The sequence below is a fragment of the Ursus americanus genome, chromosome 25 (assembly GCF_024610735.1).
Source record: "Ursus americanus isolate L20-20 chromosome 25, mUrsAme1.1.p, whole genome shotgun sequence".
Classification (NCBI taxonomy): domain Eukaryota; kingdom Metazoa; phylum Chordata; class Mammalia; order Carnivora; family Ursidae; genus Ursus; species Ursus americanus.
Window position 1 is genome coordinate 28345857 of NC_142151.1, and position 24352 is coordinate 28370208.

The 24352-nt window shown below is 41.6% G+C and overlaps 1 pseudogene; it reads right to left on the reverse strand.

Moving 5' to 3' along the window:
• Positions 1 to 3843: 3843 nt before the first annotated feature.
• Positions 3844 to 21613, reverse strand: LOC123801676 (large ribosomal subunit protein eL39-like; annotated as a pseudogene).
• Between the last annotated feature and the right edge of the window lie 2739 nt (positions 21614 to 24352).

Below are 24352 nucleotides of genomic sequence, written 5' to 3' on the forward strand. Positions count from 1 at the left end.
TATCAGATCATTGTGAGTTCCTCATACCACTAAATCAACAGGCAGGGAAGGGAGTTGCCCTGCTGGGTAGCTGATCCGGATTATCAAGAGGAAACTGGATTGGTGCCTACAAATGGGAACAGGGAGGATGATTTTGAAACTCAGGGAATTCTCTCTGATTGCTCTTAATGACATCATTTCCAATAGTAAAAGTAACCTGAAAACTACATCATGCAGTAAAGGAAAGAGCCCCTGAAGATTTTTAGGTAATGAACCCTGACCAGCGGAGATCCTGGCTGACAGAAACAGAAGCAAGGAATGCGCAATGGAAGAAGGAAGTTATTGATACCAACCAGCCACAGCCTTGTGATGAGTTCCAGGAATGAAAATGGTGGTGGCTTCACATGGTTTCTTGCTTGCTGTTTTATGTGTTTCTGTGTATATTAACTATTTTATTCTTCTCTTTTCCATATTTCTTAACATGTTTTATTGAAGGTTAAATCTATGATTTAATATTTAGGGAACAGAATAGATAGATGGGATTGGGATTGAAAGTGAGGAATAATTAACATACTTCAGAGATAACTTAAAATTATTTACAGTATGGGTTTTCCCACCCTGCTACGTACAGGAAGAAATAATTAGGGGCGTCTAGGTGATTCAGTCAGTTAAGCATTTGACTTTGGCTCAGGTCATGGTCTCAGGGTCCTAGGATCAAGCCCTGCACTGGGCTCTGCACTCAGCGGGGAGTCTGCTTCTCCCTCTACCCCTTCCCCCACTTGTGTGCACGTGCTCTCTCTCTCTCATAAATAAAATCTTTAAAAAAGCCATTAAATATCTATTTATATTTATTTTTACCTTATCTTTTAAAATTTCTTCTTTATAAGCATATTATGTATTATTAGAAAAATACATATATAATTAAGAAACACACAAACACACATACATCAGGGGTGCGTGCCAAAAAAAAAACCACGATCGAGTACGTGATAAAACAAAGTTTAGAGATCACACGGTCAGAGCACAGTGGCTTGGAGATCGGGAATATAGCTTTGCTACCTCCGCGTGGGCTACTTAGCTCTGCGAACAGGCCACTCTGTTCCCAAGTAACGGCTATACTTGCTCATCCATTCTGCGCCATCTTACCCATGGTACCAGGTCAGAAACTGAAGGCGCCTTAACAGAATACATCTTTCCTGCTTAAACAGTGAGTCCACATCATTGGTGTCAGATCTGAAGGCCAGTGTTTACACGTCCTGAACAAATGGGTCTACTGTGGTCACCTGACTTAGTTTGTAAGTTCTCAGAGGGCAGTGATCTAGTTCGTTGATGGTTAACTCTTCCTTTTGCATTCTGTGTAGCAGAAATATCTAAGATGACACTTCGGAGCTCCACCAGGACAGTGATGACTGATGTTCACAAAGGTCCTGAGGAATTACACAATCACATTCTGCCTCCCCAATCAAACCAGAAGACTCTAAATTGTGCTCAGTTTGGGGTATTCTTAGAGCAGTGTAATGCTCTGTTACCAAAAAATATTTCATTAACTTGAGGACTTCCACTAGCCAAGCCCGACAACCAATTTGTCCTGTCTTTCTTTTGTTCTATTACCCATCCCATTTCTCCATCCATGTTCTCACTCACTGCACCTGTATTTACTGAACACCTGCTGAGTAAACAGGCAAAACTTACAGATGAAGAGAAGGTCAAAGTCCTCAGTTTCCTTATGCATAAAATCGGGAATTGAACTCAAGTGACCTTAACATTCTCCAACAGAGTTAGAGACCTGCACCAAGTGTTCATTGTGGGCATTCTAGGTTGCCTTCCAATTGATCCAGTTAGCTAAACTCCCTCCCCAAAAGAATCTCAAGATCCCTTTCTCTCAACCTGTTTCCTTCCTGCCCAAGTCTCCTTTAATTTTATTTTTTTAAAAGATTTTATTTATTTGACAGAGATAGAGACAGCCAGCAAGAGAGGGAACACAAGCAGGGGGAGTGGGAGAGGAAGAAGCAGGCTCATAGCGGAGGAGCCTGATGTGGGGCTCGATCCCATAACGCCGGATCACGCCCTGAGCCGAAGGCAGACGCTCAACAGCTGTGCCACCCAGGCGCCCCCCCCCCCCAAGTCTCCTTTTAAAATGTTACTAGATCCAGATCCTGAAATATTCTAATGATCATGACCCGTTAGCTACCCGGCCACCAGGACAATGGGAAGCTGCTTTGTCTCTAGGGCTGCCCACTAGCTGTCTGGCACAGCATGTCTGAGGATGAAGGACCCCCTTGCTTGCTTGCTTTCTTTCTTTTTAAGATTTATTTATTTGAGAGAGAGAGAGAGAGCGAGCGAGCAGGGGAAGGGGGAGAGGCAGAGGGACAGAGAGAATCTCAAGCAGACTCCATCCTGAGTGCAGAGCCCAATGCCGCACTTGATCTCACAACCCTGAGATCAGACTTGAGCTAAAACTAAGAGTCGGATGCTTTAACCGACGGTGCCACACAAGCGCCCCTGAAGGACCCCTTTTATTTCTATAGACAAAATGTTTCTCTCTTAAAAAGAATTGATATTGCTGACAGACTGAATCGTAGAGGCTCTGCTCAGTAGGAAAGCTGTTGGGGGAAAAGTAGTTCATTTCTGGATTGTTTGGATAAGACACCAGGGTTTTTTAGGGAAACCAAGAAAAGGTTTCAGGTGACCCCAGCTGATAGAGGAGGCTTCCTTGTTGATAAGAAGAGGCACACTCATCTCAATGGCTGGCAGCACACAAACACATCCACGCAGTTTTATCCCTTAACATTTATCTTACTAATTAGACAGCAATCTCCTATCCAAGAAGCCGCTCAGAAGTGGGACTCTTCCCAAGTCTTTTAAATAAATCTCACTTGCAAACACTCCTTCTGTTTCACATTTCTGAAATAAACTTATTTGAATGCTACTATGTCTTTGTCATATACCCGTTATTTTCATTGTGTTCAGTCCCTCCTCGTCCACAGGTGCCAGTATTTTGCCTGATTTCCAAGCCAGGTATGAAACTTCTTGACTCTAGTCATCTAATATTCACGCTGATGCTGGTGACTCATCGGTGGCATGTACCCATGGATCAACCAGTATTTCCTTCTGCCTTTACCCACTGACCGCTGCACTTGAAGTTCTTTCCTATGTGAACATGGCTAGAAAGGATTTGGAATTTCTTCACCTGGACCAAGAACTAGGGAAGAGAGATTGAGGAGAAAAGACCATAGATTATAGTGAGAAGCCGCTTCCCTGCTGCACTTAGACGCGAGTAGCTTTCTGAGGCTTTTTTTTTTTTTTTTAAGAGGAGGGTTGTTTTTTTTTTTTATGTTTGAAAAGAAAAACTGCATGGGTGGAATAAGATTTTAATGGATATTTATGCTGTACGGTTAAAACGGATTATGTCATAGCGAGACCCCTCACCACCTCTCAACCTGCAGCATGAGAACGTTCTTTTAAACAGGATGGAAAATAAACAATTATGCGAGCATTGCCATCTGGATAGGCTCTTGTGATAACTTCCAAACTCTTCTTAGCATCCTCTGGAAGAGACTTTAAATGCATTCACATGGTTTTGAGTAAGTGCTGTGGGAGTTTAAAGGATTTCAGCAGTTATTCCTCTCTCAGTCAGCAAGAATTTTCTGCTAAAGATCTCCAATTACTTCAGTACTTTGCAAACACTGTGAATGAAAGCACATCAGTGCTACCCACAAGCAAGCTGCTTTCAGAAGCTCCCTCAGCTAGTCCTGGGTTATTTGCTTACTATGTGAAGAGTCATCAAGGGTCCTGGTGGCCAATGGCCCTGATGTCCTCCTGGAAGAGGACAGGAGAACTGGAACTGAGTGGCCCTGGTTTCAGTCACTGACCCGAAGAGTTCAAAGACTGGTTATGAAGATGTCTCCTGATGGGAAAGCAGCCAATTGGCTTATAGAGAGCTTTTTCGATGACAGATCTCTAACAGCTACAAGAAACCCAGTGCCATCCACCAGACAAACCACTGATATCCAGTGTGTGTGGGGAGGTCCTGATTTAAATACCAAGGAAGTTCCAAAAAATTAGGTCCTTTCATACACAGTTGGTAAGACAGTTTACTGGAACAACTATTCTGATAAAACTGTAGCGAAAATTTAATTGTGTATATCATTTGATTAAATAATTCCTTTTCTGGGAATTTATCCTAAGAGTACAATCAAACAAGTACACAGAGACATATGTATAGAAGTGTTTATTGTGGTATTATGATTGGAAACAATCTGAATGCTCATATTGGGTATTTTATTGAATAAATTATAGTACATATTTACAAGGGATTATCTAACCATTAAAAATGGTTGTGGTACTCATATGGAACAAGATGTTCATGATACATTTTTAGGTGGTAAAGGTAGATTATATGTACAGTATGAGTCAAAATAGAAGTATTTTTGGGTGAGTGGAAAGATAATGAGCTTTTCTTGGCTTCCCCACTCCTGGTACCAAATTCCGCATGAGTCATAATTCAACAAGAGAAGTGGAATCTGTAGGCTATATCTGTATCTGTATCTCTATCTATATTTATCTATCAGTCTGTCTGTCTGTCTGTCTGTCTACCTGTCTGTCTACTTACCTACCTATCCATAAAGGCGTTGGTTGTGGGAATTGGTTCACACAGCTCCAGGGGCTGGTTAAGCACTATCTGTAAGGCCATGTGTCTGTATCTGGTGCTGGAGCTTGAAGCGCACAGGACAAAGAGTCAGTCACAAGTAGGCTGGAACTTTATGAGGATTAAGTGCGGCATGTGTCTATTCTTGTTGCCTCTGACCTTACTGAGGAGGGTATCCCTCAAAAAAACCGAGGGAGGAGTCAGGGGAAGGTAGATCGTCTGTAGGCTCCGCGGCTGCCTGCCTCATGGCAATCAAGTGCGTCAGCAGATCGGCAACAATGTGTGACAACTACAATATGGCTGCTGCTCCCTTCTGCCAGGGGAAAATCTTGCGAGAATCTCCCTCGTGACCTACTCTATTGAGAAATACTCAAGAAGAATTCTTGGAGATGTAGTGCAGACCAGCTGAGTTGACACATTGCAAAGCCATCACTAAGGCCAAGTCGGAATATAGCTCGGGGTGAGAACCCAAGGGCCACACGCTCACTGAACCCCAGATACAGGCACCCTTGTTCGTCCAGCCCTGGGTAGGCAAGAATGGCTCTCATAACCTAACTGGTTTTCTTTCTTCCTATGGCAGGATTTAGCATCCAGAAATGAAAAAGATAAGACTTCACTATTTTGGTTTTTTTTCCTTAAGAAAGGCAGACCGCCATATGCAACGTCTCATTTGGATGTGTCTAGAGTCTTGGAAGCTTGACTACCCTGTGTTCTCCCACAAATGGACCTTGAGAGTTTGTTTGGAGGTTCTATCAGGGAGTGCAGCTACTCGAATACCCTTGGCCCAAGAATGTCCTCCTCTGTCAGGGAAGGTCATCCACTTCCACCGAGCACATAGCTTTGGGAGGGGCGCACATGGAGCTGGGTCAGTGAGGGAGGAAGGGGGCAGCGGCCTAGCCAGCCAGATCAGCCGAATCAACCCTGGTGATCAACGTAGTGACAGATGTCACAGCCAGATTGCCCTTACATCCAAGACTCCACTGTTTTCGAGGATAACTTAATACAAATGACAACAAAAGAGTGTGTGCTTGTCCCAAGGGTTTTGCCTATATTTATTCATCCAGTTCTCACATCAAATTTATATTAAAGATGAAACTGAAACATAAAGGGATTAAGCAACTGGCTGGCAAGCACACAGATGATCAGGGGGCAGAGTCCAGATTTCAACCTGAGCACCCCGGTTCCAATCCTATGTGCTTAATCATCGTGCTGGACTTGTTTCTCTTAGATAGCTATGTCCCTACAAACTGGGGTTTGCTGTGAAAACCCTGAAACACTGCAAAATGCTTATGAATCTAATGAAGGATACTGTATTCTGGTTACTAAAGATGGAAAAACAGTTAGTAGATTTCTCCAGAACTAAGTTGTGTGAAAGTGCAATTTTCGAAATGTCCAAATCCTAATTTTCATACAAATACAAAATGAGCACCTGTTAACTATTTTGTTTAATTCATTGATTAATGAGGAAACCAGTAAGATATTAAAATTGATTTAAATGAGAAGCCGACTTACAGATATTTTTATTCTCTAGTAGACAAAATTCATTTACATCACTATGAACGGGAATCTTTTGCTTTGCTATAGACAACAGATATTTGCATTGTCATCAGTTCCCTACATGAGTAAAACTCTATCACTACAGATTTGTGAATAGCCTTGTCAAAGATAATCAAAGGTGCGTGCCCCAGAGAGTCACATAATCTCTGGAGAGTCTGCTAGACAACCCCACATTCACTTAATGGACACTTTAGTTATCTCTCCTGCCTGTTTCCAAGGCTTTAACAACTTTTCCTGACAATTGAAATAAAACTTTTTTACTGAATTAAATTGAGCCATCATAAAATATTCTAGTTACTTCAAATTCTATTTTAACTGACACATTTTCTAAGGATCCTTTCTATTCTAAAATTCTATGATTCTAAGAAGATGGATATTTTCTGATGAGATATTATAAGAATTAGATGACAGTAATTTTACTTTTCTGTTTTAGTTGGTGTTATGATTTTGGGAGTAAGAGGGGAATTTTTTAACAAAAAAATTTTCTCAGGGGAAATTGTTAAAAACAGGTGAGGAAAGAAATACAAGAGGAATTAAGTTAAAAACTGAGAAAGTGAGAATAAGAAAGAAGAGGCATAAGAATAAATACATGGATTTTTTTTTTTTAAGTCATGTAGTGGACTGTAGTCCACAGGTATTCTAAGCAGACACTCTGATTATATTTATTTCCTCACCAAGAGTCTCAAAACCATCGACCCAATGCTGCTGAGTCCTAATTTACCAAACCCAGGGAAGTTTCCCTGGTCTGGGGTCAGTGGGAAAGTAAATGTTCTAAGATTCCAGTTGGGACACATAAGAGGAAGGCTTAGTTTTGTGGGATTACAAAAAGGCAAAGAACACAATGTCCAAGATTAAGAAGAAAAAAAAGTTCCAAAAGGAAGAATCCTTCCACTGGGTTCCTTCTGAAAGGACAGCCCTGGGACTGTACGAGGCGCTGAATGGTTAACCGTGATAGAAGGCGGCCTCTCCATGTGCGCTGTGGGCCACGTGCCTCTGTGTTTTGTGATGAAGCCAGTCTCACGGAGTCTGTGTGAACTAAGGAGACGATGAACCTGATTCACCCTCGGAGGCCCAGGAAGGCGGAAGAGTCCCTTTGGAAGTGCTCACCTGAGTATACTCAATGGTAGCCTCACCGTATCATTGCAGCCCTAGATTCACCCAAGAATAGTTCAATACAGAGGTTCATAAATCTTTATAAAAAGACTGAACTCCTGGTAAGATGGCCATTGGATAAAGTATTACTCCTTTAGGGTGCCTTATCACTCTCATTACATGGTGAGCAGGAATTGAAATGGTTTAGCCCATAAATTCATTTAATCTAATCTGTCACAGAAAGCATCAGAAGTAACTTCTAGATTACCGTTGTGGCAGTAGACATGTTTGTGCAAGGCTTCAGCACTGGGCCAATCACCATACCCTCAAGTTGCTTAAATTTTAGTTTAGCAATACAAGCATATGCAGAAAAGCACACGTAACTCAGACAATAAAGGGACTTGGGTTCTAGTTTTAGATCTAGCGCTGAGGAACTGTTTGAGCCTGAACAAGTCACCTCCCTAGCAAGGTGCCATATTAGTCAATCTGTAAGTAAAAAGATTAGACAATTCCCGAGATCTCTTCTAGCTCCCAAATTACAGTCGACCCTTGAACACAGGTTCAAACAGCACAGGTCCACTTACATACAGAATTTTTTTAAATAAACACAGTACTATAAGTGTGTTTTCTCTTCCTTATGATTTTCTCAATAACATTTTCTTTACTCTAGCTTACTTTATTGTAAGAATACAATATATAATACATACAATATACAAAATATGTGTTAATCAATTTTATGTTATCAGTAAGGTTTCCAGTCAACGGTAGGCTATTAGTAGTTAAGTTTTGAGTCAAAGCTATACCTGCATTTTCAAATGTGTTAGAGGTCGGCACCCCTGATCCCTACGTTGTTCAAGGGTCAACTGTATTTAATTCTTTTTTATGACTATGAATTCATATAGAGTAAATACGGCTGAAAGCATAAAAAACAAAGTGTTCAGGGGCGCTTGGGTGGCTCAGTTGGTTAAGTATCTGACTCTGATTTCGGCTCAGATCATGATCTCAGGGTTGTGTGATCAAGCCTGAGCCCGGTGTGGAGCCTGCTTAAGATTCTCTCTTTCCCTCTGCCTGCTGCTTTCCTTTAAAAGATAGATTTTATTTATTTATTTTTCAGGGAGAGAGGGGGGAGAGCAGAGTGAGAGACAGCATGAGCTGGGGGGAGGGTCAGAGGGAGAGGGAGAAGCAGGCCCTCCGCTGAGCAGGAAGCCCGATTTGGGGCTGGATCCCAGGATCTAAGCCTCTGGGACCTAAGCTTAACCGATTGAGCCACCCTAGCACCCCTCTAGTAGCAATTTTTTAAAGTGAAACTTGGAGGTAAAAGTTTCAGGAGATAATTACTAAACACCTGGGGAGTTGTCTTCAGGAGGAATAGGGCATACACACTCCCTAAACAAGTTGTAAAGCCAATTATTTTACCTCATGTCCACCGCCAAGACCCTGCTTCAAGATATCAGCATCTCCTGCTGGGGTTCCTGCACTAAACACCCAACAGACAACCCCATGGGGTCTCTTGTCACACCCACTGCAAGGCAATTTCCACACTGTAGTCGGAGTGGGCTTTCCATAAGATGAGTCTCATGTTGTCAATCCCTCAACAAATATTTGGTAAGCGAATCTGTGAAAGTTACAGTGAAGTCCATCCATGCTGGAGAACTGACGGTTGGTAAAAAGAAGAGGTGGGGTAGAGGGGAGAGAAAGAGATGGATGGATGGATAGATAGATAGATAGATAGATAGATAGATAGATAGACAGAAGCAGAAGCTGAGCCAGGAAATGGCATGACTGAGAAAAAGTACTTCCAGAAGTCGTGTGTAGAACACACTTACAAAGATAGAACAGAGGGATGGTGGCTGCCTTCCAGCGTGGGGTTGACGACAGTGGCCAGGGTGGGGGTTTGCCGCTGGACAGAGGGGCCCATGCCAGGAAATATTCTCGGGAAGCAATCCAGGGATTTGGGGTAGGGCTAAGTGAAAGGAAAAGGGAAATAGAAAGATTAGGCATGACTTCATGAGCCTTAGGGACATCACTGTTGGAAAAACAAAGCAGACAGGTCGTGGTGTAGTATTTCTCTGGCACCTTACCAATCAGGAATTTCAAAGGAAACCTCCTCGTGATGAGCCCCAACTTGATCAAGCTCTTCCACATTTCTGTTTCCAACATAGCCAAAACATTTATCTAGAAACCCTTTGTAACAAACAAAAGAAACTTCAGAGATAAAATCTCTAGAGCTCACTGATGATGAAAATCTTTCCAGAATGTATGTATCATATGCTCAATTATTTGAGTAGCTTTGGGTTATATCCATCATTTTACATTTATATTATACATATCCTCACGGTATAAATCTTTGCCTTTCTTTAATCCTCGTAATATAGCATTTAACTGTGCCAATACGAATGATCCCTTCCTTCACCTTCACCTTAACTGATGAATTAGATAAGAATTTTTGGAGAAGCACTTCTAATATATAAAGCATATTCTTTTAATTCCCAATTTACTGGGCGCAGAAAGGAAGGGTCTAATGTTTTGTTCAGTACTGCTATCTATTTTAGGTCAGGAGACAGCTCAGAAAAACAAATATCACTTGAATCTCACATCTGACTAGGCAAATCGACACTTTCCAACATGGATTATTTTTGGTCCAGCGAGTTTTGTTTCAATTCTTTTTCTGCTATGTCTAGTTCCACAATGTGATTAATGACTGAACTTTTCTTGTCTTCCCCACAGTCGCCTTGAGAATTTGCAGCATTAGATTTATTCATTTACTATAAGGGCAAAACAGAGACGTGATCTTCAATGTAAATGTTGCTGCTCGAAATGTGCAGATATTCATCACTATGGTTTAATCATTTTTTGATGATAATGCACAAAACAGCTTTATACGGCACACACACTTTTTACCTATACTTTTGAGGTAAAAAAATATTGCTTGTGAAAAGCATCAGATTAACATTACAAATTACACTCTCTCTTTATATTGAAGACAGCAGAATGCTGAATATGATCTTCTTGCTGATACGTAGGTTCAGTTCTCAGAAGAGCCGCTATAAAAATAAGAGTAATTCTCCCAGAGAGGAAAACAATTAACTAGAACTTTCAATCTTAAAAAGTCGTTTATACAGTGAATATTGACAGCCAATTGTTTCAAATGATCAACTTGAGAAACCACCAGACATTTCTCCTCTGAATTCCCTTACAGTCCCTGGAATTTTCTCTGAGTCTTAAAGCACAGTTGATTGTGGAAAGTCCTGACTTAGAGAGTTAATGTGCTCAAAAACTCATTCTCGCTAGCTAAAACTACAGACATGCAATGGGACTACACCGTCACCCAGAAATGAAAAGTCCATTTCTTTCTGGCTTTTGGGACACCTGAAAATGGCAGCTTAATCTGGATTCTTTACATGTGTCAACGGGCTTTGGGGAGAACATCAGGAGCAGGCAGTGGAGCCCAACAGGCCTGCATTCTAATCCTGACGCAGGAACTTGGTAGCTGAACTGGCCTCCCTCTTTCCCTCCAGTTCTACGATCCAAATATTCCAAATATTCAGACCCTTTCTCGTTTATTTAAATCAGCTAGGTCCTGTCTCACGTCCAAGCTTGCAGCATGTTTGTCAACATATTTTCCTGGACTACACTCTCTGTCCCCTTTTAGCTACTGTAATACTTGCCCTTCAAGTCTCCATTGAAAGGTCACTTCAGCAAGACCTTCTCTGTCCACCAGATTAGATTCCCTCTGGTATGTATCCCCATAACTTCCTGTCCTATAACGAAAGCAAGCCTCATATCATACTGTAAATTATCTCTTTAATAATGTCGTGTCTTCCTTCCCCTGGAGAGTGTAAGCTCCGTAAGGGTAGGGACTGCCTAACCTTCCCACTTAGTACGGCGCCTGGCGGGAATGGATGAATGAAAGGCTGTCTGTGTAATCGAAACCCGGTTATTCACCGCTTTGAGACTCTGCATGGGTACGTCCCAGAATTAAAAGAGATAATGTACGTAGAGTATATAACTCTAAAAATTAGAAGCTTATTAAATGGAAGCGTAGTTTATGCACTTGGGGCCATGATGTGAAGGATGAATGCGAGCTGAAGAGGCTGTTGGAGCCCAACAGAGGACACTTCGGAATGCCCCCGCTCAGCGTCTTGAGGGCACATGTCTCCAGGAAATGCCAAGCTCAACTGCCATGGCAACCAGTTTAGGGACGTTTCTTAATGTTGTCTTTAGCGTAGAATCTCACTTTTCAGTTAAAACATAGTAAGAAACACAAACCTAAGCCTAAAGTCATAGGATTATCAATATTGTTGTAATGCATGTTATTATCATGTCCCCCCACTGAAGGGACGTGGCTAAAAGGCAGGTATTGTACCTTTCTTGTCTTGACAAAACACCTGGTCCAGACCTTTCCACATCTTTGTTAAATAAAATTATTAAAGTAATTTTGACTTCCTGAAAGAAATCTTTGGATTTCACCTGAAATTCAGGGTGATATTTGCAGAAGTCTACTGACTGCCTCCATTCAAATGCTTTGCCATCTTCTAGAATTCAAAACTAATTTCCTAGAATTTCAAAATTAAGTTCATTATTTCCATCAACCCAAACCAAAGTGGCTCCCTTCCCTATCATTTAATAAATTACAGTGGTATCACTATTATTATTATTGTTGTTATTATATTATTATAAACCTTGAAGTTATTTTTTAATTTCCCTTTGCTGAAATAGAGCTTCTATCTCCAATCTGTCACAAAATCAGTAATTTCTATTTATTGTTTCAGGGTGTCATTTCAGGGTTTCATTGCTAACTTCCCAGATAAGTATCTTCATGACTAATTTCCTCACCACTGCAACTGTTAATCTTCCTAAATTAATTTTCGTGTCCCTCGCTTGCTCAAGAACTTATGAGGCTGCCTACTCACTAACACATTAGAAACAGACTGTTTCTTGGGGTTTAAATAGTCTGCCTCCAATAATTTACTTATCCTCTTTATCCATTATTTCCACATTATTTCAGTAAGAGCCATTTGAACCCTGATTGCTTCCCCTATCCTTCACATAAACACATAATCCAGGTTCATTTCTGAAATGCCTTCTCCCCTCTTCCTCACTGAATCAAATCTTAAATCATTCTTGGAGGCCTAATTAAAGTCCTATCTCTTCCATGAGCTCTCTAAATCCCACACTGTTTTTCCTTTTTCTGAACTTACATTGTAGGGACAATTATTGCCACATATAGCAAATCTATATTCTCTGGTTTTTCTATATTCTTCCTTTCCACAAACACTTACAAATGCACAGGTACATGTGTCCCGGGGCTGGGCACTAGAAGGAGGCAGATGAATAAGCCCAACAAGACAAAGACCCTGCTCATGAGATACATTGACACGGACAGATGCTGGACTATCTGCCTGGAATAGCTTCCTCTTCACGCACAGCCCTTCTGGGAAATGCTCCTTATCTACTGAACAAATCAAAGGGAGGGACTATTGTCTTACGGAACCTACTCTCTTATAGCCAGTGCTGATTGTCTCTGGAGTATGTGTCACTTGAGACAGTCACAGTAAAGAACCTTACGTTCCTAGTCAGTTAATGAGCCAGTTAACAAGAACTGGGTGGAAACCTTACACAAGCTTGATCAAATGGAGTCCTTGGACATTCTGAATTTGACCACAGAGAACAAGTTTCAGGCCATTCTGATGCTGATGCTGTGTGACGTAAAGCCACGTGCCAAGAGCCATCAGCAGCCATGTGTCCTGATGATGGAGAATTTAGGCTGATTGAAGGCTGAATTCTCATAGCTGTGTCCTCAGGACCTGTTACAGTTCCTGGTACACAGTATTCAGTAAATGTTGAGTAAGTGGTGCCTGATATTTACTTAATGTCCATTTTATGCAGAATACTACATCAGGCATTGTGAGGAAGAAACAGAAAAAACAGAATGAAGATTAACGTACAGAACAGGTTTGATAATCATGTAATGATTCTTTTCTCCATTTTCTTTTCTTTATTTTTACATTTTTAATCAATTATTTTTTTTTTTTAAAGAGAGAGGGGTAGAGAGGCAAAGGAAGAAGGAAGGAGAGATTCCCAAGCGGACTCCAAGCCCAGTGCAGGACCTGATGTGGGGCTGATCCCATGACCCTGAGATCATGACCTGAGCCGAATCAAGAGTCGGAAGCTTAATTGACTGAGCCACCTGGGTGCTCCATTTTTCTCCATTTTCTGATGAGAAAACAGAGGCTCAGATGGTTGAGTAACTTGCCTGAGTTTAACACAGGTGGTAAGTAGCAGAGCATGGAGCATGGGCTCACAGTTCTGTCTGGTCCTAAGTCTACACTTTCTCCGCACACCATGGTTCCTGTCTTCTCAAAGCTTACAAATTTGTTGGGAAGATGAAACATATAAATATTAATTAACTTGAGGATTGGGTATGCCCTCCGGATGTTTACTGATCAAAACAGATGCCATTTAGGTTTAGGGTAAAGCTTGGTTGGCAAGTCAGCCTGTCGCAGGACCTACCACAACTGCAGACTGTAACTTGATCAGATCTGGGGTTAGACGATTGGTTTTGGCAGTGCTAATTAATAAGGCCTGCCAAAGATATAATTGTAAACAGAAACAACGTCTGACAGTAGCACAAAGAGAAAGCAATGTAATATAACCCAGCATTCATTCAGAGTTTGGCTGTTTCTAGGATAGCCAGAAAAGTGATAATAAAGAGGTGTTCATTATAGCTGGGGTCTGGCAAAACTGTCACCGCATTTCTCTCTGGAACACATTATATTGTTTTTTGTTTCATGTGGTCTATTCTTATTTCATTCCCAACCTTTGTAGATAGCATGTGTGTATGTCTAATTTTGTCTCATTTACAAATTCAGTTCAGTTTACATTCAAATGATTTTCAGGCTTTCCCTTTCTGCTGTGACTTAAGTCACAACATGTGGGAAATAAAGGTGAGCTGTGGCTTGAAGAGAATCAGTGTCAGAGGAGAAACAATTGCTTTAAGACTAACACCAGAGGAAAAGGGGAGCATGTGCTCAGGGGTTTCTATTCCTTAAGGAAAATTCAGATTGGGGTTGGGGGGAATAAAAAAGGAGCTGGTCCACCTCTTGGCATGGTATTTGCGTCAGTGTTTCTTAGGTCAGAGCAACAGAACCAACTCTATCAAGCAAGAAGGAAATCTATTGGTGGGACCACGGGTGGCCCTTGGGGTAATCAGAGAGGGGAGAGAGGAAGCTTCTTCCTTACAAAGAGGCAAGATCCAGGACACTACCAGGAGTCTAGCACAGCAATGACTGAGCACCAGCCCTTTTCCCTCTGTCTTTGCAACATGGCATTCAAGATTCAAAGTCCCAGCAAAAAAATCAAACTGTTCTATGAGCCACTCTTCTACCTTTGGCGAGGTCAGGGCAGGGCGCTTTTATTTAAAAGACTATTAGTGTTACCCAAAGGAAAAGAATGATGCTGCGTCGAAGGAAAAGTGACAAATACCCACTTCATCCTCTCTCCAGCCCAGCTCTCCTCATGACCCGGCCCAGAGCTGCCATTCCCAGAGGCATCTCGCAGAGACCAGGGCCGGTGCTGGACCTGTTCTGCTTCCCCTCTGTGCAGAGATCTGAGAAGCCCCCAGCACCCCGTGTCTCTCTCACCATCCCACGGCTGTGTTGGTTCTGTGGAGTAAGGGGAAGAGGCTCTGATTTTTTCCTGTCGCCTGCAAGCAATGGAATCTTCTCATTCTGTCAGTTACAGACTGTCAGTACAAAAGGTAATCTCCAGTTTTCTATCCCCTTCTCCTGCTAGAGGAGACCGGCACGTGATGGCCAATACAGCTGTGTACCAAAGATAGATTCATTCAATCCAATTAAAATGACAGCTTTATATTGATTTTCAAGAACTGCAGTATTTGTGCTCTAATGAATTGAAGACAGAGGTTAAAACTGCAGATATCAGAGACACTCTATCCAACATAGTCGTGTTTTCCTGGTGCTCAAATGGTTTGATCTGTCTGCAACATTTGGCATTGCTGGCAATTTTCTCTTTGAAACTCTTTTCTCTCTTGGTCTTAATCTATCCTTCTACCTACCTATCTGTCTCGTCCACTTATTCATGCACTTAGCATGTTCTAAATACAAGAGAATAATTTCTAATTATCATTTGAACATGGTTCTCAGTAGAAATAGTGAGTATCCCAACAGGAAGGCAGAATATTGTTGGGGGGCTTTGGGGTTGGTTCATCTTCAGAAGTCTTGGCAAGCAGGTACTGACATCTTACGGTTTGCCATTGGGTTCTAGGTTTTTCACCAGAAGAAGGATCAGGAGAAAGGCTCTAATGCCCCGGAAAGATTATAGCAAGAAGACGCAGGAGAAGACTGAGCTCTAGGCAAATTCCTGGAATGGGAAATAGAACCAGGCAGGAAAACAAGTATCTTTTGGTGCATGGAGGACACTGGGTCTTGGACATGAAGGGTGAACCCAGAATGAATAAGTCTGACTTGCCATATAGCCCCCGAATGTGAGGCTGGAATAATTTACCTGCCCTCTACCTCAGAACCCTCGGGTGAGAGAAAGGGTCAGAAGAGAGAGGAGGAAGGGATGTGTATGAAAATAACAGGATTTTATACAATATGAAGCTGACACAAAGCTGCAAAGGACAGAGACTGTTAATAAGGCTTAAGCATCTAAGTCTTGGCAATTTTGGTCCAAAGCGTCAATTGTCCAATTATGCAATGTAGTATGGCTTCATGACAGCTGCGTGACGGACTGTGGGGATTTCATTCATGGTAAGTTCAATATAAATCATTATTATGTTTTGAATTTCCCAAAACGTTAATTTGATCCTAGATTGTATTAATGAAAGTAGAATATCTGTTAAAAAAAGGAAAGGATCTTAAAGATCAGAGGTAATAAATCTGTACCGGTTGAATCTCCAGAGTGTTCCATTCAGCTCCGATTTGGAGGAACACGAAAAACAAAACAACAATGACAACGAACCCCCGAGACATTCAAGGAGGGTTAACAAGGAGAAGATTTCTTAAACCAGCATTGTATGAGAAACAGTTGAAATTGGGGGCTTTTAATCAAGAAAAGAGAGGATACGAAGGTAATAATAGCTGCCTTCAAGTATTTGTGGGGTTGTCATATGGTAGAAAAATTAAATCTCTTCTGTGTTGCCTAATCTATAGGTAATAAATGTATCAAATTTTCAGGGAGGTAGATTTCAGTTCAATATCGGAAAGAATTTTCAAAGCAGCATAAATTTCCAAACATAAGATGAGTTGTTCAGGAGGACAGCCATTTATGTCATTGGTGCTGTTTAACATAAATACTTGAGCCTTCCCTGGATATATTAGAACTCTTTTGCTTGTGACAGAAAACCAATTCAGGCTAGCTCAAGCAAAAAAAGAAAACATATAAACATATTAATTATTTCAGCAACCATTTCTTGAGCTCCTATCATGGACGAGGCATTATTCTAAATACTGGAGATCCAGTAGTTAACAAAATATTTTAAAAAATCAAATACCTTTGTTTTCATGGAGTATACATAAAGGGGGAGACAGATGATAAAAGATACAGACTCACACACACACACACACACACACACACAGTACAGTTTGTGCAAAGCCCAAGAGACCAGAGGAGAGGGCAAGCGGGGCTGAAAGCAGATCTGAACTCTATAGCCAAGCCTTGAATCTCAGTGGGCTGCAACATTAGCCTGAAGGAAAGGTCAGTGTTTTGTAATTTGTAGCAAGGCACCAAATGTGCTGACAGACAAATGTGCAATTTGTAGCAAGGCACCAAATATGTCTTTAATACAAAGGAACAAAATAAGGATCTTAAGAGTGCTGTGAAGAAAGCTAAAGTGTGAGGCAACATGGATGTCGTCTGAGTAAGGACCTGAAGGACGTGAAGTCAGAAAGGTAAGAGGAAGGGGGGAAGCCACGGACCGAGGGTCCTGTGGACCACTGCAAAGACTGACTTTGACTCTGAGCAAAGAGGAGAGACAATGGGGAAGTAATGCGATCTGAGTGACATTTTGAGAATGTTGTTCAGGCTGCTGGGCTAAGAACAAAGTGAAGAGAGCCATGGCAGAAGCAGGAAGCCCAGGCAGTAGGCTGCCAAAGGGACCCAGGGAGAGGACTGTGGGCTGGAGTGGGGAGCAGCCATGCAGGGCTGACAAGAGTTTGGATTTTGGATATATTCTGAAAATAAACTAACAGGATGTGTGGATGGATTAAACGTGGCACCTGTTTAATCAGAAAGGCCAAGAATAAGGTGTAGCTCGGTCCTAGTGCTAAAACAATAAAGTCAGGGCTCTAGCTCTCCATTCTTCAGTTAGTTCATTATACACACCAGGTACGGGGCTCACATAAAGCTCTAAGTTCATACGCCACCAGCTTAAAAATAATGTCTTCGCCCATGATCCTGCCAGAGAATCTTATGTTTGCGTTTGGTGTTTATCCGACTGGGTCAACAACTATGGCCAAGTTTGGGTTATACCCCATAGGGTCAGCTCAACCAAACTTCAAGTGACATCAAAGTTTTCTGGCTAGTCAAGAGCCAAGCCAATCAATGAGAATAGATTATGGAAAAGTCTGTGTGGACAGATAGGAGAGTAGCAGAAGAATTATGCCCAGATTGGAATAGAAGATGAATTAATCTATAATTTCCCCTGAAGCTGTTTTTTTTTTTTTAATCACCTGGAGATGTTTTCAGAGAGAATGTTTTGAGAGCCTCTCTATCAGTTTCCTGTTGCTTCTATTAAAAAATTACCCAAAACTTAATGGCTTAAAATAACACAAATGTATTATTTCTAGTTTTGGAGATGAGAAATCTGACATGGTCTCACTGGGTTAAAATCAAGGTATTGGAAATCAAAAACAAGGTGTTAAAATCAAAACTTCTGGAGGTTCTAGAGGAAGAATCCATTCCCTTCTCTTTTTCAGCTTCTAGAAGTGACTGACATTCCTTGGCTCATGGCCCTTTCCTCCATCCTCAAAGCCAACAGGGTAGCATTTTTAAATCTCTCTCTGTGCCTCTCTCATTAGGCTTGCTCAGGTAATTCAGTATAATCTTCCCATCTCAAGATCCTTAACCAATCAAATCTGCAAAGTACCCTTTGCCATGGAAGGTAACATATTCATAAGTTCTGGGGATTAAAAGGTGGACTTCCCTGGAGGATGTTATTCTGCCTACCACAGCTTAGCCTCATTTTGAAGACAGTTGCCATATTCACAACTTTCTGTTGTAAAAATCTTCACAAGTGGTTTTTACCATGATAAATATATCCATACGCACTCACCCAGGAATGGGCCTCCTGATACAATGGTTGACCATCCAAAGGACGGCTTCTAGAGTTCTTTCCAATGCAGACATTGTATCCAAGAGGGAGCGAGATCAAACCAATCGGCTCTTGTCCTTTGGGGTGCTTGAAGTGCAGACAAAGCATATGGCCTGTTCGTACGGTAGAGAAGATGCAGAGACACAAAGAGTGAAGGCAGTAAATAGCAGCCATGACCTTGAGAGAAGAGTAGAAAATCAGGTTGGGGTAATCCAGAAGAAAGGCAGAGCAGGAGAGGGAGGATCAGAGACCCAAGAACTCAGTCAGAGATACAGTAGAATTCTGCACCTTTCCATTCCCTGTGCCAAAGTGGCTGCTGGACCATTAGATCCACCATTGCAAATAAACACATAAACAATTACAAAGGAGGGTTCTGTTTCTTACGTATGCAACAGCAACTTAGATTTTTTTTCTTTTTTACTTGTCATTCCATCTATCCCCATAACTGATAAGTTGACCATATCTCTCTTCCCAGCAGTGTGGAAGAACCTGACATAACATAAGGCATGAAATCCATCAAGACATTAAACGAGAGATACCTGGATCCCACACCAGACCGTATAGACCAGCCCCTTAAGAGTTTACCACTACTTCCCCATTAAAATCCCTCTTTGGTGGCCTGACTCTATGACCTAAAAAAGAATTCTTGTATGACCACATAGTAGCACCAAGCTTCCTTATGACACTTTGTTTTTTAGGGTGAAAACTCTGTACATTGTGAATAGAATTAAAACAAAGGGGAAGCCAATGAAATAAAAGAAGGTGGGGGTTTTGCATACAAAGAAAAAAAAAAGGAGAAAGAAGCATTTAGGACAAAAGTGAGTTGAACTTTATGTGTGCCTATATGCCCTTATTTAGGTTTTCTTTAAAAAAGTAGACTCTAAAGCCTATTGTCATCCACAGAGGCCATGGAAGCAAGATGGTGGATCTGGAATGAGGCCAGTGGAATTTGTAACCCCACCCTCTTAAGCCAAAACAATACTGACAGGCATAAAATTGCTATTTATGAGGTTATAAGTCCTAAAAGCACAGATTGTATATACAAAGAAAAATGCCACCCACAGAGCTAATTCTTTTCCATGTTTGAATTTAGGTTGAGAAGCTCTGGGGTAAGAAAGCCAAACTTTTTGATTTTCAAGTTGCATTTAATATCTGGCCAGAGTTCCATAACCACCCTTTTTTACACAGAGGTTCTCAATCTTTTTTGAGTCATAGAACCCGTTTGAATATTTTATGAAAACTACGGACCCTATCCTCTGAAAAATGAACATACACATACAAGTTTGCATAAAATTTCAAGGAACTTATCATATCCTTGAACTGCCATCGACCCAAAGTAACAAAACAAAACTAAAGCTCTAGGGTATAAAAGACTAAGGCAGATGCCATGGGTTATTCAACAGGTCAGTTGATTCCACAGATACTACTTCTTCATCCCTGAAAGCTGCTCATAAGCATTTATGGATCTTTGCATCATGTGTGCAATTTTGAGAGACTTTCTAAAAGGGTAGTCCTGGAAGTGCCCACCTATAAATGATCTGCAGAAAGCTTCTTGGCGGGGGGGGGGGGGCAGAGAAATGGCTAGATGGGCATTGAGTTAATGGTGAATTCCGCATTTTTCTCTTTGCCATCCCAGCATGGAGGCTACTTCCACCCAAGTTGTCCTCTTTGTTTCATTTTAATAAAAATATTGGGGGGGGTGGTGCCTGAGTGGCTCAGTCGGTTAAGAGTCTGCTTTTGGCTCAGGTCATGATCCCACGGTCCTGGGATCAAGCCTCACATTGGTTCCCTTCTCAGCAAGGAGCCTGCTTCTCCCTCTCTGGCTCCCCCAGCTTGTGCTCTCTAAGAAAAATAATAATAATTGAAGTTTAGCTATTTAAGATTATCTGTTTCAAAGCTTCTCAAACTTTCGTGTAGCAGAATCACACGGAAGCCTTGCTTAGATGCAGATTCTAAAGCTCTCTATCAATTTCTGATTGGGTAAGTAGAGGGTGTGGCAACTGAGCCACCCAGGCGCCCTGAAGAATCCGTATTTCTTTCTTTTTTTTTTTTTTAAGATTTTATTTATTTATTTGACAGAGAGACAGCCAGTGAGAGAGGGAACACAAGCAGGGGGAGCGGGAGAGGAAGAAGCAGGCTCCTAGCGGAGGAGCCCGATGTGGGGCTCGATCCCAGAACTCCAGGATCACACCCTGAGCTGAAGGCAGACGTTTAGCGACTGCGCCACCCAGGCGCCCCGATGAATCCGTATTTCTAACAAGCTCTCAGGGGGCACTGGTGCTGCTGGTCCTCTGGCTATAAGAGCAAGACACTGATTGCATCTCTTGTAAAAATGAGAGGTGGACACCCGCTCACATTTCTGCTGCCTTTCTTCGTTTCTCCCCGAAGACACACGGGTCCATGTAACCTTTTGTGTCCACCTCACAAAACTATTAGCAGCAGTGCGTGGAGAAACACATTGGCATCAAAAACACAGCCGGCTCATTCCTGCCTCAGGGACATGTACTTGCTGCTCCTGTAGCATTTTTTGGCTAAAGTTATCCTAGGACTTTCTGCCTCACTTCATTCAGATTTCTGCTCAAATTCTTTCTCCTCTATCTTTTTTGACCAGTGCATATTAAATAGATCCCATCACTCTTTTTTTCTCCCCAAACAAAAGGTCTCACATGTTTATTACTGAACAAACCGACTAGTGCAGAAGCATAGAAAGAGAGAAAAAAAAAAAACCATTTTCCCAGCAAAACACATCTAATTGTTGGAGTAGTAGTGATGTTTACAGAGTGATATGGTCCAAGCAAGAGACCGTGAAGCAGCACAGATACGTTTGCCATCTCATGGGCGATTTCTTGTAGACCCAGCTTTGGTTCTTCTCCAGTGTTTCCTCCTGGAGTTGTACCTGATTTTATTCCCAGTTTTCATCCAATCCACTGGGGAATGGGACGATTCTGCTTTTGTTTCTTGGCCAGGAATCACTTGATCCTGAAAGTCTTGTGAAAAGACATGGCGGGGAACAGTCAACCACACACACCACAATGGCAGGGAAAAGGAGAGAGAAGCCACGCTCTATCTTCTCTCATACCATATTCATTTTATTTCCAGCATTGACCTCAACTTGGAACATGTGCTTCGTTCGCTGTCTGTGGTCATAGCTCCATGAGGACAGGACCTGTTACGTTCACCACAGTGACTCCAGCTCCTAGAGCAGGCCTGGAACACGACAGACTCTCAGTAAACATCTTCTGAATTAGTGAATAAAAGTGGTTTGTGTAGTACAAATTCCATTCCGCTTTATATGTTTATAGCCTTCCTTGAAATGATAACTTTTTCTATAATTCTGGTATTTTCCAGACTTCTATGTCAGCAGCTATGATTGTAACAATAAAGTTGGATAACAATGTTTAGATGCAAGACAAGTGAAAAAGGATTTATTTTAACTTATTTAAAATAAATTGATTTAAAGTAATCAATTAATTAATTTAAAGTAATTTATCTTAATGCAATGCAAATGCTGTTCATTAGCCAATGTGATTGGGAGACTACAGTAGTGAAACAGAGACGGTCATAAATGAGAAGGGAGTATCTCTTTACAGAGCCAGGGGAAATTGATTGCTTTCATTTATTTTTGCAATAAATAACTATTTATGGATGACTTGCTACATGTCAAATACTATTCTAGGCTAGGGATACGGTAAATAATAAAATGGAAAAATCAGTGCTCTCAGAGAACTTTCACAGCAGTGGAAGGAGGATAGAGAAAAAAATATACAATATAAATATATTGTGTAGTATATTAGAAGGTAATAAAGGCTTTTGGGGGAAAGTATGGAAAGAGGGATAAAAGCTGTATGTGTCTCTGTGCAATTTTAAACAGGATAGTGAGGAAAGGCCTCATTTAGAAGGTAACATGGAAGGAAGGCTTGACTGCGGGAAGGAAAAGAACTGTATCGATATCTTAGAGAAGAGCATTATGGGCAGAGAGTGAATGTGCAAAGGCCCTGAGGCAGAAGCATGCTTAGCATGTTGAGGAAACCTTAACGAGGCAGGAATGGCTTAGGAAGACTGGGAAAGAGGGGGACAAGCAGATGAGGTTGGAGACTGGAGTCCAAATCACATAGGCATTATAAGGATGTGTCACCACTGGTGGGTTCTGGGTTTAAAACTCACTTATGATCTGCCTGAAATTGTGATTGTTAACAGCATCGCACTGCTGCTGCACTGAGAAGAGTACAAGGAACCACTGAGTCCATCCAAGAAGGCGACAGCACAGCAAAGCCAAAGACACCTGCAAGGGGCGGGAGGAAGGCGGGGGGTAGAGCGGGGGGGGCTCCTGGTTGGGGAAAGCAGAAGAGAAGGGAAGCATGGAGATGCTGTTTGGAGGGATCTCCAGTCTGAAATGAACGTGTGTTGGGACAAAGCATTTCTGGCTAACTTTTAAGCATTAGCAAACTTCTAGGTCTCAGCTGCATACTCCAACTTCTGCCTAGAAAGGGATATAGCCAAGTAGAAATTTTTACATTGGCATGAAGGCTGTGATTAGGGGAAAATTCCTTAGGGCAGACAATTCCGTCAGCATATTTTTCTAATTTATATTTTAAATAGTACAAGTGTTCCCAGAGGCCTGGTGACAGACACCGCTTCTATAAATATATTAAAGTCAAACAATCTGTGTGTAACTGCCAGCCTGCTGAAGACTCCCGCCCTTTTCCAGATTTAACCAATTTTTAAAGGCAATTACATTTGGAAATTTTAAACTTGCAGCTAATCAATCTAAGGAAAAACAGAGTTTACTCCAATCACATTGCAAAGGAGCCTTTCCCCCACTCTTTGTTTCTTCAGCATTTGCGTCTGGGAGATCTGTTCACATCACCAAGGATATGGAGGAAAACACAAAGGGTAAGGAGTGGGCCGAGGGGGCAGTGCGAGGTAACAGGGTGAGCAGAGTAGAGTCTCTCGTCAGAGAGTCTCCTGTACAAGTTCCAGTCCCAATCCTGCCACCCCCCAACACACACTGACACCTACCTACAAATATTTATTTCCACGTCCATCTATATGTACGTATATTATGAGCTCATTCTTATATCCGTAATTCTAATCCTACACCACAGGGGCTCATATTTTTTTTATTTGTCACTTCTTTCCCTGATAGGGAGCAACCGGGCTCTTACTACCCATAATATGTTCACTTATTTTTTCAGTCCTCATATGCACGTATGTAGTTTCTGAATTGCTAACCCACACTCTTTTGAGAAACCAGTTTACCAACTCAAGTACAATATTTGTACACCATTCAAATTCTTTTTTGGTTTTATAATAAAAAGCCAAAATACTGTTTTCCAAAGTTGCTTAGGTCAGTATTTCCTCCATCCCCTTCACCGTAGTTATGTTACGCGCTTGTAATACAGTTCAGTTTGATTTTTTACTGTTTGTATTCCATTTTGAGTTCCCCCATATCCCTGTTGATTTTTAATTACTTATGTATTCTTTGAGTGTGTGAAATATGGTCATGGTTCTAAGAGTCAGAGCTATGTAGAGAGTTATCATCAGAAAGGTGTCTCTCCCCCCCAAGCCCTACTGCCCAGTCCCCCCACCCCCACTGTCACCATTCCATTCTTTCCTGCTCCCTGTAGATAATCTCACTGGTCTTCAGTTTGTCCTTTCTGTATGTCTCCTGTGTAAGTGAACAATTACATGTATAAGTTCTTATACCTCCTCTTTTCCTTATGTAAAGTATAGCATACTAG